Source organism: Falco naumanni, chromosome W (genome assembly GCF_017639655.2).
Source record: "Falco naumanni isolate bFalNau1 chromosome W, bFalNau1.pat, whole genome shotgun sequence".
NCBI classification, from domain to species: Eukaryota; Metazoa; Chordata; class Aves; order Falconiformes; family Falconidae; genus Falco; species Falco naumanni.
Genome location: NC_054079.1, coordinates 3,685,213 through 3,704,971, shown reverse-complemented (window position 1 = coordinate 3,704,971; position 19,759 = coordinate 3,685,213).

The following is a 19,759-nucleotide window of genomic DNA, read 5'->3' as shown; positions in this document are numbered from 1 at the left end:
GGCTCAAGGGTAGGCAGAAAAAAGCATCCTTTAAGTCCAAGACAGTAAACCAGGCCAATTCGTGTTTTAATTTGGTTAACAAAGTATACGAGTTGGCTACCACAGGGTATAAATCCTCAGTTATTTTGTTAATGGCCCTAAGATCCTGGACTATCCTGTATTTTCCATCTGTCTTTTTCACTGTTAATATAGGAGTGCCATATTCAGATTCACACTCCACCAGCAGTCCATACCTTAAAAATTGTTCTATGATCAGGCAAATTCCTTTTCTGTCTTCCATCCTTAAGAGATATTGTTTCACCCTTACCGGTTTGGTTCCCAGTTTCATTTTGACTGTTATTGGTAAGGCTGTTTTGGCTTTGCCAGGTATTTCAGTGGCCCATACCCCTGGAAATACTTGGTCCTGAATTTCCTTTGGTACTTCTGTCTTTTCAGAGGGACTTATCAAATCTAAACTTAAAAGCTCAATTAGATGGTCATTCCCTACCTTAAATTCTATTCCTTCCTTTCCTAATTTTATTTCCGCTCCCAGTTTCTCCAATAAGTATCGTCCCAATAAGGGCTTTGGTGAATTTGGCATATAGAGGAATTTGTGTATCCCTAATTGTTTACCTAATTTGAATTTCAGGGGCTGGAGGAAATATGCCTTTTCACTTTGACCAGGAGCTCCCTTTACCGTTACAAAATCATTATCAGTAGGTGTTAAAGCCTGGTTTAAGACCAAAAAACATCACCCCGGTATCCACTAAAAATTCTACCCCCCGTTGTTGTTTCTCTAGCGTTAATATGACCAGTGGATCCACTAGGGTAGATTCCCTAGGTTTCCATCAATCATCAGAGTCTCCTGCCACAGGGGCCTGGGTTCTAGGGGTGTTCATGATTTTCCTGCCTCCTTGTCTGCTTTGAGGACAATCCCTCTTCCCGTGTCCTGTTCGTTTACACCATGCACACTGATTCACACCCAATGGGGATCTCCAATAGTCTCCACCTTCCAGGGTCGTCACTGTTTTCTCTCTTGTCAAGACCCCCCCTTGTTTTAAGTCTGCTATCAAGGTTCTCCTATCTCTTCTTCTGTCCTCCTCCATGGCTTTATGGTCTTTCTTTTTTTCTTCCTCTTCCCTATTATTAAATACTTTCCAAGCCTCATCGACAAATTTTTCTAAGTTTTGCCCCTTGGGCATGCCCAGTTTCTGTAGTTTTTTCCGTATGACTCTGGCTGATTGGCCTATAAAAAGCGAGACTAACTGTTGAATTCCCACTTCTGATTTGGGATCGAAAAGAGTTTGTCACCTCATCGTGTCCCGAAGTTTTTCCAGGAACTCTGATGGAGATTCTTTTGGCCCCTGTCTAATTATATATAATGTTGACCAATTTATTGTTTGGTTGATAGCGCTCTCTATTCCTTGTGCTACCCAATCTCGATATTGTTCCAATAATTGCATCTGTGCAGCTCTATTGGGATCCCAGCGGGGGTCTTGTAGGGGAAAATGATCTTTTATATCTTCCCCTGACCCTTTAAGTTGGTCCTCAGCCAGCTCCTGGGCCGCCTTCAGTATCAATTGTTTCTCAGCTTCAGTTACATGATGTAACGTTAATTGAATATCCTTCCAATCAGGGTTATGTTGTCTGACTAAGTACTGGAAATGTTTTGCCACCCCTGCAGGATTCGTTCTATAGTCCCTTGCCTTTTTTTCCCAGGACTCTAAATCCAGCGAGGTAAAGGGTACCCTTATTATTATGGCACCTCCATCTGGCCCAATTGCTTCTGTAGGGGTGCCTGGATGGGTTTAGATTCAGATTTTAACTCTTTCCTGGCCCGAGTACGGGAAGCCACAGGCATTTCAGGGGCACTATCAGAGTCTGACTCCCCAGAGCTTTCCCAGCTTTTCCATGCTGTTACAGGGAGTGGCCTATCATATTCAGGTAAACTTTTTTTCTGTGCCTTTCAAATCTTGTCCGGGTTCGTACATCTCTGTCCAATATTACATGAGGAACAACACCTCTTCAATTTACCTTTTCCTCCTTTTAGGTTTTCCTTTTCTAATGCCAACACCATGGGGTCCTGTGGGGGTTCATGCCACAAACTTTCTGATACTCTGGGTGATTATGGAGAGTAAAGAATAGGTTGGCATATGAATACTGTTCCCATTTTCACCCCCTCCTTAAAAATAATGCTAATTGCAAAAGGGTATTATAGTTCAAAGTACCATTTATCAGCCACTTTTCTTCCTCCTCTAATTTATAGAGGGGCCACCACTGATTACAGTATTTTATCAATGTCCTCCTACTCATTGAGCCTCCATGCCCTCCCCCTATCTTTTTCTGGTGTTTTAATATGCAACCCAAAGGGCTGGCTTCCAGACACATGATATTAAGACACGTTCTCACTGATGTTAAAATACACACGGTACCGAACACTTAGATGTATACAATGATAGCTATCGCACACAGCGCTCCAGCTATCCCAGCAAGGAGTGCCCAAGTTACCATTCCACCATGACTTACAGGATCTTGGGTGCTCCCTCACCCCACGTGGTCCTAATTCCGTTGGGCCCCAAAAAAACAAGGGACGAGCCATATTGCTCCCTCACCCTGCGTGGGATATCTCCTCACGTCTTACAGGGTCTTGGCGAGTGATATTAATCCTCACCTCACATGGGAGGTCTCTACACAACTTGTAGGTTCTTCCCCTGCCCCCCCTGCAGGTATTTTAAATTCACATACCTTATACCCTTGCTGATGGCCCTTGTCTACCCCTGCAGCAGCCGGAGGAGTGGGGAAGTTCCTCGAGAATCCCCGGGGTGCACCTAGGACGTCCTCCTCTCAATCAACTTTGCAGTCAGGCAGAGAGGTGTCCCATCTGGGTTGCCAAATTGATGTGTGGAATTAAACTTTATAACTCGGGATAGGTTATAAAGCAGGTATGTTTAATTCACCGGCGAGCATCAGGGTGGATAATTCCAAAAGCACCTGCTGCCCCGATTTCTTTTTTAAAGTATACATTCATACATATTCAATAGATGCCCGAGAATAGGTTGGATTAGGATAATTAGTCTATCGAGAAGTCATTAACATAAGTTTTCTCCCATATCACATACCAGTGTCTTCTTATCAGCACAGGAGCATCCCAGGTCCATCTTATCAGTACAAAGGAAAGAACAAGACAGATCCAGTTTTCCTATCTCAAGGCATAGGTATTCCCATACCAGTGTCTTCTTAGCACACAAGCATCCCAGGTGCATCTTATCAGTACAAAGGGCCCCAGGACCGGGCCTAATTTGCAAAGTCATACTGTGAAGCTCCTCTTTATATATATAATGAGAGTTTTAATTATTCTAAGTTTTCCATATCCTATTAATCTAGTTACTTCTAAGCTTTCTATCACTGTCACTGAAGGCACCCCTAAACAGTTAAATATCCAAGAGGAAGCAACAAGCCTCCTGAAGGAGGATACCCCTCCCCCTTCTGTGGTAAAAATAGCTGCTGCTTTTTCAGAGGAATTGTGGAATGTGTGGTTTACAGATGTCTCTGCTAAGAGAGAGGGTAAACAATAGAGATACCGAGCTGTAGATATTAATGTAGATGCTAAGAGGGAAATGCAGGAGCGGTCTGCAAACTAGGACCATGCGCGGCAATCAGTTAGCTGAGGGGAATGTGCTCGAGCTTGTCTAGACAACAATTAACATGATGAGGCATGTTTGCAGAGCACAGGGGAGTGGGAGATGGATGGCGCCAAGGATGGCGCCAAGGAAAGGTAACACCTTGCTGTTAATTGATGGCAGTTAACCACCAATCAGGGATTGCCTAGTATGCAAGGCTTAGCTTCAAGAACCAATCTGTTTAAAACACGCAGCTTCTGAAAGTGTATAAAACCTCGTGCTTCTGTACCATAAATTGACATTTGCTTGCATCAAGCTGCGTCCCGTCTCTTCATTCGCCGCAGGGAAATAATTACCGAAGGCGAGGGCAGTGCCCAAGTGGGAGAGTTAGTGGTAGTGTGGAGTGTGTTTAATAGGGAGGAAGGGGCTAAAACTCCGGTGTACATTTACACTTACTTGTTTGCAGTGTTCAAAGGATGCACAGAATGGCTCCCTTTTTGGGAACAGAATAACTGGGAAGTAAACCGAGTGTCATTGTGGCAAAAGGAGAAGTGGCAAAAAACTTAGATATTGCCAAACATGGGGATTTTGCAGTAGTATGGGTGCCATCTCACCAGGAAAGGGGTACTCTGGCAGGTGAGTGGAATAACAGGGCAGACGAGCTGGCCAAAATTGCCCCTTTGCAGCAGGGAAATCAAACCAGGGAAAATTGGGACAGACTTTTGGAATGGCTATATGTTGCGGCGAATGAAGAGACGGGACGCAGCTTGATGCAAGCAAATGTCAATTTATTGTACAGAAGCACGAGGTTTTATAGACTTTCAGAAGCTGCGCGTTTTAAACTAATTGGTTCTTGAAGCTAAGCCTTGCATCCTAGGCAATCCCTGATTGGTGGTTAACTACCATCAATTAACAACAAGGTGTTACCTTTCCTTGGCGTCTCCCACTCCCCTGTGCTCTGCAAACATGCCTCATCATGTTAATTGTTGTCTAGACAAGCTCGAGCACATTCCCCTCAGCTAACTGATTGCCGCTCATGGTCCCAGGTCTCAGTTTGCAGCCCGCTCCTGCATCTCCCCCTTCCTGTTGCACAAAAAGAACCTTTGAAACCGAACGAGTAAAAACAAGGTATAAGTAATAGAACAAATAAAAAACCAACTGAGACATATTATCAATGTCAAAATAACCAACTGTCTCTGTTCCGTACAATTTTACAATAGCCCCTTTTTGTTTTTTGAACAGCTAGTACCAGGTTTGCCATGTTCTGCAGGGCCCTTGCAAACATGACAGCAACCAAGGCAATAGCAAACAAACAATACTGCCAATTGAGTGAATGGATGCCAAAAAGACTGACATTTTCTCAGATTTTGATAACATGTTGCTGCAATGGGGCGCCTAAAATCCACGCAGCACATACCATCAGAATCCTCACAGCCATGTCCTTGAACCAACAACAAAAAGCAGTGGCAATTTTGACTCACATTCTTAACTGCCTAACAAACAAGGTGATTTAACTCTTTAATGCTTTCCCTGCTGTTACTCCGGATAAGAGAAGAACCGCTGTGACACGTTCCCATCATAGCCTCCTACTACATTAGCATCTACAGAAAGACAATTATCGACATTCAAAGTGTAAACAGTATCATCTTCTTTTGGATTAACATTATACATAGGTGGAAGGGCACACCAAACAAGAACTGGTTCAGTCAAAAAGTTCAAAACATCGCATACCTTCTCTGAACATACCTCTGGGGTCATTCCCTTCATTCCCTCTCTTTTTTTATGCAAAGAGAAACACTTTTACCATAACAGAGAAACCCCTATTTACATCTCTGAGCCCGGACACAAACCGCAGCTGTATGCTCCACCAGGCTCAGGGCAGGAATCATTCATGCAGTTACATAGCTATAAATGTCTACAAGCATGCAGACACCTATTAAACACTAGATAACCATGTTCATCTTTCCTATTCTCCTTCACAATACCTAGCTGTTCTCTCATCTCTTGTTAGGTCAAATATTCTCCAGTTTCCTCTCCTGTATATCTCCTCAGACATTCTCTATCCTCCCCTTTTTTGCTTAATTGCGAGGAGGCAAAGGGTGTGTGTAGCTGGGTGACCATGACCTGCTTTATGTTGCAATCAACTAAACACTGAATACAGGGGGAAAAAAGCATGGGAGATATAAGGCAAACATCAATAAGGTGGTTAAAGGTAATTATAATAAATCCTGTAATACTTTTGAGTCATGGCCCAAAGTTTCCCAGCCGTGAGAAGAGACCAAAGGCACCCCGCCCCTGGCTCTGTTGCAGATCTTTGTTTTAAGGCTTTTGAGTTTTGGATACTTTTGTAAATTAATTCACAGTGGTCACTCAGATTCACGTAACACATCCTATCAAAGTCTTCACACTTGTGTCCCTGTGCTAATAATAAAAATCAATAGCAACTCAGTTCTGTAGCAATGGACAGAATCAACATCTGTTAATAAGCCAGAAAAAAAAGAACAGTATTTGTAATATTACTTTGTTTAGCAAGCCAGCAGCCTAATTTACTAAGCAAGTTAAGAGCGTGTACTATTCTTACAGAAGAGATTAGAGAAGCAAAAATCTGTTATGCTGCATTCCAGAACTCAGCCTGAGAATTACAGTCTGCTGTGAGTTCTGCGTTACAATCATTTGACACATGTTGGGGTTGCGATTGTGAAAGTTGCCCATTTACAATTTTCATTGGCATTATCACAGCTAGTTGTTTTAAAAGCAACCCTTGAGCTTCCTGATGTTCGACTTGTTGCAAAATATTCTGAAGCCAATCAATCAAGTTAGTATTACAGTTAGTGACTCTCTAGGACCCTGCAAGACTGTGGCAAGACTCCCGCATCCGGACTGCCTTAATAGCCATCTCATTCATTTGCAAACAGTTGTCCCTGGGATACCTTGCCTGAGTCACAGAATCGGCACAATTAATTTCTCCAGCCAACTGCTCATAGTTAACAGCAATTCCCCGATTAAGGTTTTCAATCAAGGCCACTACACATAGCTCACAAAAATCAGATAACCACATCATAGACTGTATCAGTTAGTACCATACAAAGCAATGACTTCCAATCATGCAGTGTGAGTGTATAAGGCTCTGCCATCACTTCAAGAAGGGACATAGCAAATGTATTATGAATCCTCCCTTCCCGCACTGCTTTGCTTAACTCTTTAACAGCCTCGTATTGCACAGGCTGCCACTCTGGATTTGATTTGTCTGACAAAATACTAAACATGCCATAGCGACTCCCGAAACCTATCACTTAAGTGTTTCCCACTTGCATTCCTGCCACCAATCCCTCAGACTCCCTTTCACCCTCCCCAAAAATACAATCAATGCATCAGGAGAGACAAGGGGGTGGGGGAAAGGTTTAGCTCCTTTTCCAGATCTATGGACCTGGATCAAAAGGTTTATCAGTGTCAATGGAATCATTGTCCGAGTTGTCCTGTTCCCGTGCTTGGTCCTGTGTTGTGAGGGTCGCTGCAATCAGTGACAGAAGCTTTGGGGGCAGAGGAGGTGTGGACAGAATCGCCATTGCTGACTGTGTCTTGAGAAGAGTCGTGCTGTCGGTGGAATTTACAGCTTCCTCTGGTTTAGCACCGTTAGTAGAATTAGTCCACACTTGGCAAAGAGTAGTCAGAATTTGCCACCAAGATGCTAAATGCATTCCCGACACGGAGTTCCCCTCCGCGGCAGCATCATACAATTGGCTGCTGTATGTGCACACTTTCATTCTTTCAAAGTCTCTAAAGTTTCTTGGCTGCTCACCTGTCTCGATGAATACAGGTGTTATCCTCGGGATTTAGGTTGTCCGCCTGGTCCAGACAGCAAGACGATCGTTCAGCCAAGCCGTCTCCTCCGGAAGGCAGCCCTCTTCCACGAGCTGTCTTTTTTATCGACCAGTTCCGTCCTTATTCTTCCAAGGCTTCGGAACACCACCATAGGGGTCACCATTTGAGGAGACTGAGGCACGGACTCCCTGATCTGAGTAGAAGACCCTTCATGAGTCCATATACGTCTCTTTCTGGGGACGAAGCCTGATTCCCCATTACGGATTTCCCACAGCTCACCTCTCAACTCCAGAGGGATTTAAGGCCGGCTCCTGCTTCCTTTCAGCAGATCATTCAAAGTTCTGTGGGATTCGCTGCATGTTGCTCAGATAGGCGATTCGAGAGCCCTTCACGTTAGATCCTTAAACGCATCACGTTGGGGTCACCAATTTGCGGCGAATGAAGAGACGAGACGCAGCTTGATGCAAGCAAATGTCAATTTTTTGTACAGAAGCACGAGGTTTTATACACTTTCAGAAGCTGCGTGTTTTAAACAGATTGGTTCTTGAAGCTAAGCCTTGCATACTAGGCAATCCCTGATTGGTGGTTAACTACCATCAATTAACAACAAGGTGTTATCTTTCCTTGGCGTCTCCCACTCCCCTGTGCTCTGCAAACATGCCTCATCATGTTAATTGTTGTCTAGACAAGCTCGAGCACATTCCCCTCAGCTAACTGATTGCCGCGTATGGTCCCAGGTCTCAGTTTGCAGCCCGCTCCTGCAATATGTTAAGCATGGTCACTCAGGGGCTAATGATTTATACAAAGAGGCACATGCTAGAAGTTGGCCTGTCAGTAGGGAATCTTGCAAAACCTGTATTTCAGCTTGTGAACAATGCAGACTTTGACTAGAGGGACACCCCATGGAAGAATCCCCCCTTCATTTCAGACATAAAAAGTCTCTCTGGGAAACTTGGCAGATAGATTACATTGGACCTTTCCGAAGGTCAGAAGGGAAGCAGTACGTATTAGTAGGTGTGGAAGTGATTTCTGGCCTAGTTCAAGCCAAAGCGTTTCCACGAGCGTCTGGGGAAAATTTAGTTTAGTTCCCTCCCAAAACCTGATTTAATTCAATCAGACAATGGCAGTCATTTTACTGCTGCCGAAGTGCAGGAATGGGCAAGGGAAGAGGGAATCAAGTGGGTATTCCACACCCCATATTATCCCCAAGCTAACAGGATAGTAGAATGAATTAATGGACTCTTACAATGATTTCTGAAACCTCACAAGCCATATTGGGTGGAACACCTTTGGGATGCAGTTACCCGAGTTAATGATTGCTGGGGAATAAATGGATGTCCCCAACTGAATGCCTTTTGTCCTAAACCCCCGACTTTGACCCCAAAGTCTCAGACTCTCAGTACTCCTGGAGAACTAGCTTTTTCTCCTGGACAGCCTGTGTTGGTAGAAATGCCAACCATTGCAACTATTCTTCTCGTGTTCACTGAACCTCTTAATAAATATGCTTTTAAAGCCAAAGATGCTCATGGAAAAGAATATAAAATCAACACCAGGTGGATTACTCCATCCTTCTACTAACAATTTACTTCTGGTTCCTTTGAACGAACCGAGTCTGTTTTTCTTTTCTTTTCCAGGTGAGGACTCTGGAGCATACCTGAAAAAAGAAACACCCATATGAAGCTGCTGATTGTGTGGCTTCATCAGTATTTGCCTTGTTAATATTTTTAGGATATTTGGCATGCCATTGCAGACATTGTTTTGGTTGATCATTGTCGCCACGTTTAATATCCAGGGAAACTCCTGTACACCCCCTCACTCTCAGAGGGTGGCAAAATGAATTTATAGCTTTAGGCCAGCAGGTGGCTGATGTTTTTAATCTGACTAATTGTTGGATATGTGTGAGTCCTTTAGGATTTAAAGATTGGCCATGGACATCAAAACCACTATCCCCAAAATGGCTCGTGAGTAATTTGAGTGACATAACCATTGGTAATAACTCATTCTATTGGAATGAAGAAATAAACCCATGGAAAATCCACGTTCCAGAAAAAGGAGAATACTGTCTTAATCGGAACAACAGCAATGGGGTTTTTGTGGGTCACAGTGAGTGTAATTGGACATTTAAATATGGAAATCATTGTATTATTCCAGGCTGTTGACCAATTAATTGTTCAACTTATAACCACTCTCTTCATGTCGAGGGCGACATGTTATGGTGTTTGTTTAGCAACACCACCAATGAAAAACTTATCCCTCGCAGTCTAAGTTGGGCATGGGTCAATGAAACTGGACATAAAAAAATATTTAATAACTTTTGATCTAGTAGCAATCTTACTTGATCTATGTTATTAAGGGAATCTGACCCTTTGACTTGTGCCATCAGTGGCATAACTAACCAAACAGTAACCATTAAGTGTAACTATAGTAGTTCGATAGGAGCATGAAAATGCGATCTTTGGATTAAAGGGAAAAAGGCAAATAATCAAATTAAGCATCCTTTGGGCTTAAAAAATACCACTTATTTTGAAACTCCATGTAATTTCAATTTAAGGCGCAAAGGGCATGGACCATTTATAAATGGAACTTGGGCCCTAAAAGGTCATTATTGGATTTGCTGTCATCATGCTTATAAAAAAATTACCAAATAATAGGAGTGGAACATGTTATGTGGGTTATATACACCCCTTCTATTTCCTGCTACCAGACGAAAATGGAGACAGTTTGGGAGTTAGGATATATGATGACCTTAATCGATATCAGTGGTCCATTGACACTTCTATAACAGGTGGTAGTGACCAAACCTGGGGTCAAGAGAAGTGGACCCCTCAACGTATCATAAAACATTATGGACCTGCCACCTGGAACCCCAATGAGTGGCTCGGTGGTGCTCAAGAACCCATCTATAATCTAAATCGCATTATTTGATTGCAAGCCGTCCTGGAGATCATTACTAATGAGACAGCACATGCCCTTGACCTGTAGCAGATCAGGCTACACATATGCGAACGGCAATATTGCAGCATCGCATGGTTCTTGATTACCTGCTAGCCGAAGAAGGAGGTGCTTGTGGTAAACTAAATTATTCTAATTGTTGCTTAAAAACTGATGATAGCGGCAAAATCGTTAAACAGATTACTGCAGGAATACAAAAGCTGGCCCATGTTCCTGTCCAGACATGGAAAGGCTGGGACATTGACATGTTTTCCTGGCTCCCTGGTCGTCCATGGGTTAAGCAAATCTTATTTTATTTGCTATGTGGTCTTGCCATGGTGATGTTTTTACCATGTATCATTCCATATTTTATACATTTGATTCAACATGTTGTAGCTAAGATGCAATTTATAACTACTGTCTCAACTGACAGTGTTAAACAAATTTGTGCTGTGCACCAAACTACACCATCAGTAATACATATTGTATAGTGTTATTGTTTATTTTCTTTTACCTAAACTCGTGACAGAAATTTCTAGACCCAGATGGTACGCACACATTAAGCTAAGGGAGCGTGGAAATCTATTTTCCTACTTCATATCCTGACCCTGACTTTGGCCGAGCAGGACAGCAGACCACGTGGACCACGAGGACTGCAATCACTTCACTTTGTGTTGTCGAATTCGCGGGAAATAATGGAATACCTGTATGTTCTTGTATCAATTTATTTTGCAAACTTTGTTGGGCTAACTATTGCTTTAATTTTTATTATGATACTTATTACATGCCCTTGTGAATGCATACCTTGTAATTGCCCTTTCTTCTTCTTCTGCTCCTGAAACCAGGGACCATGAAATAGGGTTGTAATGAATTTTGGTTTTGTAATGTTAGTTTATAATATAGTTACTAGAGATGTTGTTAGTTATTAGATGTTAATTATTGTGATATGTGCTATCTCGATTCCTTCCTTCTTTCTCTATCGTTCATGCCACCTCAGAGAGCAATTCATAAGTTAGCAATGTTGAGCCACAGGGTGGTGTAAGGGACTGTGCCGGTGAGACCCACCATTGCCACAGCAGATGTGTTGTCTCAACATAGCTATGGCAGGAAACTCATGCCATCACCACAGTGAATGATCTATCTATACATTGTTAAGGCAGGAAGATAACACCACTGCCACAGAAGAGATTTAAGGCAGGAAGATAACACCACTACCACCGCAGAGATGTAGGAGACCGACTGACGCCATGGAGCAACGGGGGAGGCTGATCCTGCCAAACTTAACCAAACTCCTGTGCATGCGCCCATACTTGGGGTCAGGAGGATCAAGGATCCTGGAGGCCCCTGAGGAATGTTGGGCACATACACCATTGCCGGGTGGAAGGTGTGGTTAAGCAGAACAGCTTGTAAAAACTCTATAAAAAAATGGAATGAACTAACATCGGACGGAACGTTCCCCCACCGGACTTGGAAATGAATCGGACTGTCGGGACGCCGCAGCTCCGGGGTGGTAGCTATTGCTGTGAACTCTTTCCTTCTTTCCTTCTTTCTTTCCTTCCTTTCTCTCTCTTTATCTCTCGCTCTCCCTTTGCATTCGCAGATTTATTGTTGGGCAAATAAAGTTCCTTGGCTCTTGACTCCATTTTGAGTCTTAATTCTGTTCCCAAGAGTACAAACAGAACCAAGCTCTGGTCTCAGACCGGATTGCAACAGGTGAAGGAAGGTTGGAGAGACAATCTTGATGCTGTGAGCACTGCTCAGCAGTAGTGAAAACACTGGTGTGTTATCATCACCTTCCTAGCTACCAATACAAGCACAGCACTATGAGGGCTGCTATGGGGCTCAGCCAGACCCAATACACCAGCTTTTCTGAAGCCTAATTGAAGTCACTGCCTGAATGAAGAACAATGGCTGAAACACAATCCAGGCATGTCTGGAGGAAGCACACAACCAGCTGTTTACTTGTCTCCTCAAATATCAGTGTTTGCAGGTATTAGCTCTCCTTACCTCTAATTTTTCATTTAGAGAGTGGGTCAGCCTGACCTAACTTTGTGCACAGATTTGTGTATAGTTCAACACTAAAACAGAGTGTTGTAATTCTGGAGTTTAGACAATTCCCCTCCTTTGGTCTTGTTTCAGTCCAGGACTAGTCCATTTCCATCACATTTAGGCAGAGCTTGAGTGACTCTAGTCATACATATTGTTGTTACTGATTAGTATTATGTGCCCAGTAAGGTGTGGTAGTACCTTGGAGGCAGGTAATTTTGAGATAGAGGTGTGAGTTAGTATTACAATGAGATTATTTCATCTGAGTAAAGTCATTTCGCCACAATGGTTGGCTCAGCCATGGACATCTCATGGATTCTTCATGTGACAACTGGTATGTAGATTATCAGATGTGTGGTGCCATCGAGTTCCCCTTCCTGCAGGGAGCACAACAGAGCGTGGCTGTGGTGCCTCCACTCCACTCCATCCTGCATTACTCCTATCAGCATGTGCTGAGCTGGCAGGATGTGTTGCTTAGGGAGTCATGGTAAAGTAGATTCCATGCATGCCAACCATCCTGAAGGCGATAGCTGTATTTTACCCTAAAAAAGCTTTCTGTAATACTACACTTCCCTTAGGTATCAGTTTTCCCTAATTTCCCCCCCACACACACAATGTAATTTTCCCACAAGGTAGAATTCAATCATATTCTAGATGCTTTCTTCTAGATGGATTTCAAAATAATACATTCCTTTTTTTACCCCTAATATTTGCTGAACATACTATGAAGCAAACAAGTAACCTTTTCTGATTATAATGTCTGGCTGCCAAAGACAGGCTTATCATAGTTTTGTGGGGTACTGTCATGATTTGTTGTGTTTCACCACCAGTACAGTGATGTTCTGGCTTCACTCCCAGAAGTGAAAAAAGAAATGGGAGATAAGCTAGCCCCAGCAAATTAGAAAGATAGGGAATGTGTGGGAGGGTAAGATTTGGTCTGTTAGAACAAATATTTAGAAGAAACATCTTTGGGAATCTTACATGCTGGTTATGCTGTGCCACAGCCTCCACCAAGTCCTGATCAGCAGTATTTTTTGTGGTTTCCATCTAAGGTATTTGGACCTATTCACAGTTAGCTCACTTCAGCCTACCATGAAGTTTTATTGACTCTGTTGACAGTTTGTACATATTTTTCAAGATCATAAAAGTAATTGTTAGACACAAAGAGCAATGCTATTATAACATGACAAAATTTACTACAGAATTTTTCAATATACAAGTGCTAAAAGGGTGCATGGGATCAGGGACAAGAAGTGCCCAGGTCTGTGATTTTCCAGATGTTCTCTCTTACACCCTTCCAGCAGACCCAGCTCTGATATCAACAGAAGCAACCAGCAATGTGGATCTATCTGCTTTCAGTTCTCAAAAGAAATGAAATAAATTACCTAAAAGAAGCCATGCATTTGTGATGGAAATGCAATAGAGATTGATTTGTCCTGCTTCTCCTGCTTTATCATTACCCCCATGACAAAGCTGCTTGGCAGCCTTAAATAGGACATGACATATTGTCATCTTTCCTCCTCTGTCTCTTTTGTGTCTTTCAGGGAATCTCAGTGCAAGTGCCTTATTTCAAGGAAATAATTTTTTTCTGCCTCTGGCACTTCTCTCTGCCTTTCTTCTACTCATTGTTATTGTCACTTTTGCTCTTTACACTGCTCTTTGGCAATGACATCAGTATGTCCCATTACTATTGAAAAGTCACCCCCAAACTCTGAGAAAAAAAAATAATAGAACAATCATTCCACATAGTAGAATTTATTTTATCACCTATCACATCTGAAATTATGAAAAAGTTGTTCTAGAAGACAGAAGAATTTCTCTGTGTTCCAGATATCCAGTATCTCTGTCTTGCACAGGACTGTTAGGGACAGGACAAGAGAGCAAGAAGTGAGCCAGAAGAGTGCAGCAATAAACAACACGTGACCTCATTGATAACCATGGACCTAAAATAGCCAGCGTAACTGGGTCCATGATATATAATGCTCTGTGCTCAGCGCTATCTTCTGTAATAACACTGCCGACACTATAGTTTGCCCCAGATACATCAGCTTTTGCCAGCTGTAACAATGCCAACTATCCTTAGCAAGCTGTCCAAAAAATGGCAAAAGACAAATTAAAAATGTCTCCTCTTTCACAGAACACTTGACCGTCATAGACCCAAGCAAGAAAATAAAGGCTATAAAGTATTCAACTTCTCAAATTCCCAATCTGAGAGATGTCTTATGTGAGACATTTTCATTCAAATTAATTCAGCTCCCATAGAAACCAGAAACACAATTCTAATGCTTGCTTATAGAGGATCAAAACCTAAGGGATTCATAAACATAAAGTCACAATCCTTTTATTTTATTTATTTGGATTTGTTATCCTGGGAGATTTAAACATATGCAAATAAAACAGGAAGGTAAAAACCCAAAGACAGTTTCTCACTTTCTGGCTCAGAGTTTATATTTGATCTAACACATACAGTAGATTACATAGTGTTTAGTGGCACATACCATCTTCAATCATGCATACAGTGGTAACAATTTTTTTTTCCACTGTCTAATAGCTTGCTTTCTGATGTTATGTGCCAGATGACATAAGTTTATCATATGCTCTAGAAAGGAAGTTTATTTCTCTATGTGCTAATCATTAGTTCAGTCAAGAGTTTGACTAGAGTTCTGAACTGTGTCCAAATCAGACATGAACAAAAACAAAAGCCTTGATCTGATGGATCTGATGAAGTTGCTACTGGAAAAAAGAAGATGTCCAAACCACTCTCTTGGATTTTTCCACAGCATTCACCATTTCTGCCCAGGGCATCATTATCTGTGAGATAATACCAAAGGTCCAAATGAATCATTAAAATTACTTGAGCCCTTCCTGGAGGAAGACATTAACATTATGCCAATTGGTAAAATGTGCACAATACACTTCCTTCATAAGGTTTAAAAAAAATATTTCTTAATCTTTTTAAAATATCAACATACAGATATCAGCTAAACTGAAAAACAGTTGATATACAGCATGGCCTCTAAATATCAGTACACATTTCTGTTGCCAAGATGATGTAGCACGAGATGAAGACAAATCAGAGGCAGAAAGGGTATCAACTGACCGATTAAAAAAAAAAAAGTAAAATTTGCAATTACCTTATAATCTACTTTCATAAAGGATTTGGATGTGAATTGAACAGTCGAGGTCATATTTAGAAATACTTACGGTTCTTTGTAAGACCACCTCTAATATTGTTATCCATCTTCTTTCCTTACCTAGAAGATTGCCTGTTGCAGTGGATGATGACCAGGCATTAGTTATTGCTCACACTGCCTCTTGGCTGGACTAAAGAAACTGATATAATTGGATGTAAATCCTCCAGCATGTAGGAAAAGCTAATTAATATAAAAGTCTGCAGGCATCTCCTCAACAATGCAGATTACACCTGTGATGTAACAAGCACAGCATAGTTTATGTTGACTTTTCAGAGAAATAAAAAATCTAATGATTTCAAACAGAGCATGGTCCAGAACCACAAAATGCCTAACTGTCCACAACGAAGACTAAAATCTGCAGTTGCTTCTCTCTGATACACAGGAGCTTCTCTTACTTCAAAACCAGGTCTCTCCATCTAAAACCCCTGCACTGCAGTGACAAAACAGGACGCAGACTGCACACATTTTGCTCCCAAAAGAAAAGATGAAAGTAAATCCATGAGCAGTGGTCACGCTCAGTGTACCACCCAGAGAACATCTCTGATTTTGTGATGTCAAGTGTGATATAGAAACTATAAAGAGTAGAGCAGTCATTAAATAGAAGACAGATAAGATGGTTTGCTAATGGTATAGGAACTATTGCCTAAATCAATGTAAACTTCTCAGTAACTGCAGAGTCTAGAAGTAGCTGACATTGAAGATGCATTTTCAGATTGGACCCTGGGTTTGCTGAGACCCATGGTTCAATATCCCTGAAGATGTCTGCAGATTTTCCAGAGAAACTGGTTGTGGGAAAACCACCTTGGGGGAATTGGAGAAAATTGGGACCTAATATAAGCATAGTATTACAGAAAGCTTTTTAGGGTAAAATACAGCTATTGCTTTCAGGATGGTTGGCATGCATGGAATCTACATCACCACAGTTCCCTAAACAACACATCCTGCCAGCTCAGCACATGATGATAGGAGTGACGGAGGACACCACAGCCACGCTCTGTCATGCTCCCTGCAGGAATGGGAACTTGATGGTACCACACAGCTGACAAGCTGCATACCAGTTGTCACATGAAGAATCCACGGGATGTCCATGGCTGAGCCAACCATTGTGGCGAAATGACTTTACTCAGATGAAATAATCTCATTGTAATACTAAGGCACACCTCTATCCCAAAATTACCTGCCTCCAAGGTACTACCACACCTCACTGGGCACATGATACCTATCAGTAACAACAATATGTATGACTAGAGTCACTCAAGCTCTGCCTAAATGTGATGGAAATGGACTAGTCCTGGACTGAAATAAGTCCATGGCAGGGGGAATTGTTGTCTGAACTCCTGGATTACCCAACTCTGATTTAGTGTTCACAAACCTAGGTCAAGCTGACTCACTCTAAAATTGTTATGAATGAAGGGACTTTAATCAAGGGAGTCAGCCTTGGGGAGCATGAGAACAGACAGTGAAAAGAACACCATTATCTAAGTTATGCAGAAAGAAGCCTTCAAGTGAGGAAAGTTCAGGCTATAAGAGGAAACAGGATGATAAGATGTTGCAATCCGCTGACATCAACAGAAAATTAGTCTAAAGTAGGACAAAGATAATAGTGGTAGTGGGAGATCACGACCTCCAACTCAAATAGCCCCCCCAAAAGAGGGCAAAACCCTGCTTGAGGAGCATGCGTAGTTAGCAGAGAATTTCAATAGTGCTATCTGAGGATGCGTACTGATTTGCATTAAAGTGAGAAACTTGTAACCAATCCTGTGCATGATGAATTAATATGCAATGTACAATGAAGTATAAAAAGTGGACAGATGAGGGGAGAAGTTAGGAAAGACTCCATTGTAACTTCTGGGATCAGTCAACAGGCTGAACCTGTCTTCTCCCCCATAGGGACACCTATTGGGTAAGAACTTGGACTTATGCATGCTAAATAACTAACACATTCTAGCTGCTATTAGTGATTATATTTTAGTTGTATATAGTTTGGTTGTATATCACTTCAAGTTTGTGTTTTGCAGACAGTCTTTAACAAACCTTAATTTGTTGTGTTTTCATATTAATAAAGAGTGTTATTCCATAAACTGTTAGTATTAATTCTTCGTGGAAGCTAGCAGTCACCAGCAGTGGGTAACATATTCAAATAAAGTGGGAAGACCTTCTGAGGAGTCCTCCTTATGCTGTTGGTGCATTTCCCTGAACAAGTCATTCAAATCATTGTCTGACCCAGCAGGACTGTTCAGTGAAGGATCTCTATAACGCTGACAGACTGGTTGGGCACAAGGGTCTCAGCTTTCCTGGAGTGCTGACAGACAGATCAAACACTAGGGGTCGGGAAAATATCTCTCCCCCCCCCCCCCCTTCACGTGACATGGGTCAAGTACCTGCTTCCCTTTCATGCACAGGCTAATTTGGACTGGTTGTAGACTTGGAATTTGGCATCTTCTTCTCTTTTGGTCTGTGGTTCTGCTCGATCCAAATTTGCCACTGGCCTTTCAGTGAGAACTAAGTGCTGCAGATTGTCTTCAAAGCAGAGCGTAGGGAAAAAGGGGAAACAGTACAAATCTGACATGTAAAACTGGAGAATAGTAAGAAATATGGTATCTTCTGCAAGCAGGTGAAATAACATCACATATCTGGAACAGTTTTGAGGATGGGACAAAATTTAGTTTTGGTTCAAATGTGTGCTTGAGTCTCAGTTCATAGGCCAAGGATCACCTTAGCCATGGTGTACATCTCAAATCATCTAATGTAGACGGTAAATGTAGTTTTCATTCTCACAACATATATTTTTTTTAACTGAGTGCACATACATGTAGCAGTATTTTGGTATTTTGAAATATATATGAAGGGTACACAGGTAGATTTAAAATAATTTCATTTAGCTGGATACTCTGCTTGTCTACTATTACTCTGTTTCTTTTTCTGAATGTTCCCATATCTTGACCTGAAACATTTGGTGCTGCTTTAAGTTCTGAAGATATTGCATGTGTTCAGAGGTGAGGGAAATGTAATCATGGACCAGAAATTATGCCATCTGGCTGTATGATCTACCACACTAATCAAGTAAGTGATTCAAATTGCTAAGTATGCAAAGGAGCACTGGGTACTGATTGTTGGTAAAAATGTACAGATTCAAGATTCACAACATGTATCTCTCAGAGGACATGGCCTACGACAATTTTAACGCTCTTACTCTTCCCTGCTCAAAAGAAAAGATGGGAGGGGGAAAGGCTAAATCTGCTAAACAAATAAATTGTGCACACCCAATTCTTATAATGTGTCTTAGACTGTACCAGATAATGCTTGTAGCTCAGACCTATGATTTCTAAACAAACACTATCTGTTCCTATCTTGTAACATTTTTTGTGTGAACAGAGGTCTGTGGAAAAGCAGAAATAACTAATGTCACTGCACGTTCCCAGAGAAGTTGAATTGCAGGCTTGTTTAAAAGTCCAACATCTTATTTTTAAAACAAAACATTTTTCTTAACTGGACAATGTCAGCTATAATGTAGATAAGAACTCACATGGATAGACATACTAAAGTCAGTGTGAGAACTCACACGAGTAAATTTTGAAAATATAAATATTAAGCCTAAACCTTAATTACATGCATCAAGACATGAAAATTTGCTGTTTAAAATAAAATTTACTTTGATTCCAGCTCTACTACTGCTTTTTAAATTAAAATTAAGGTAAGATAGAAATTAATCTGAGGTAGAAATAGATATTAGAAATGGACAGACTTTTAAAAATATATACATTAGTGTGTAGGTGCACATAGATATTGTTTCTTTTGGTTCTGTACACAAATATGTATGAAATAATAAGACTTGACCAAAACAGCAAAGTATACCCTGTGCAATGGTCAAATGTAGACAGGAGGATGGAATTTTGCTGCTAGACCAGAAGTTTCTGGTACAATGCTGTTCCTTTTGGAAATCATTTCATTGACTACAATTGGTCTGGATTTATATTTTAGCAATACAAAATAAAAAAAAATAATTAAATGCCACTTAAAAGAAATCACAATACACTTTAGGATGCAATTTGAAAATACAACTACTCATGCTTGCTTAAAATTATAGTTTATCAATCTAGGATTATATATCCTACTGAAGTTAGCACAAAAAAATCTACTATTGGTTTGAATGGACTATGCTTTTTC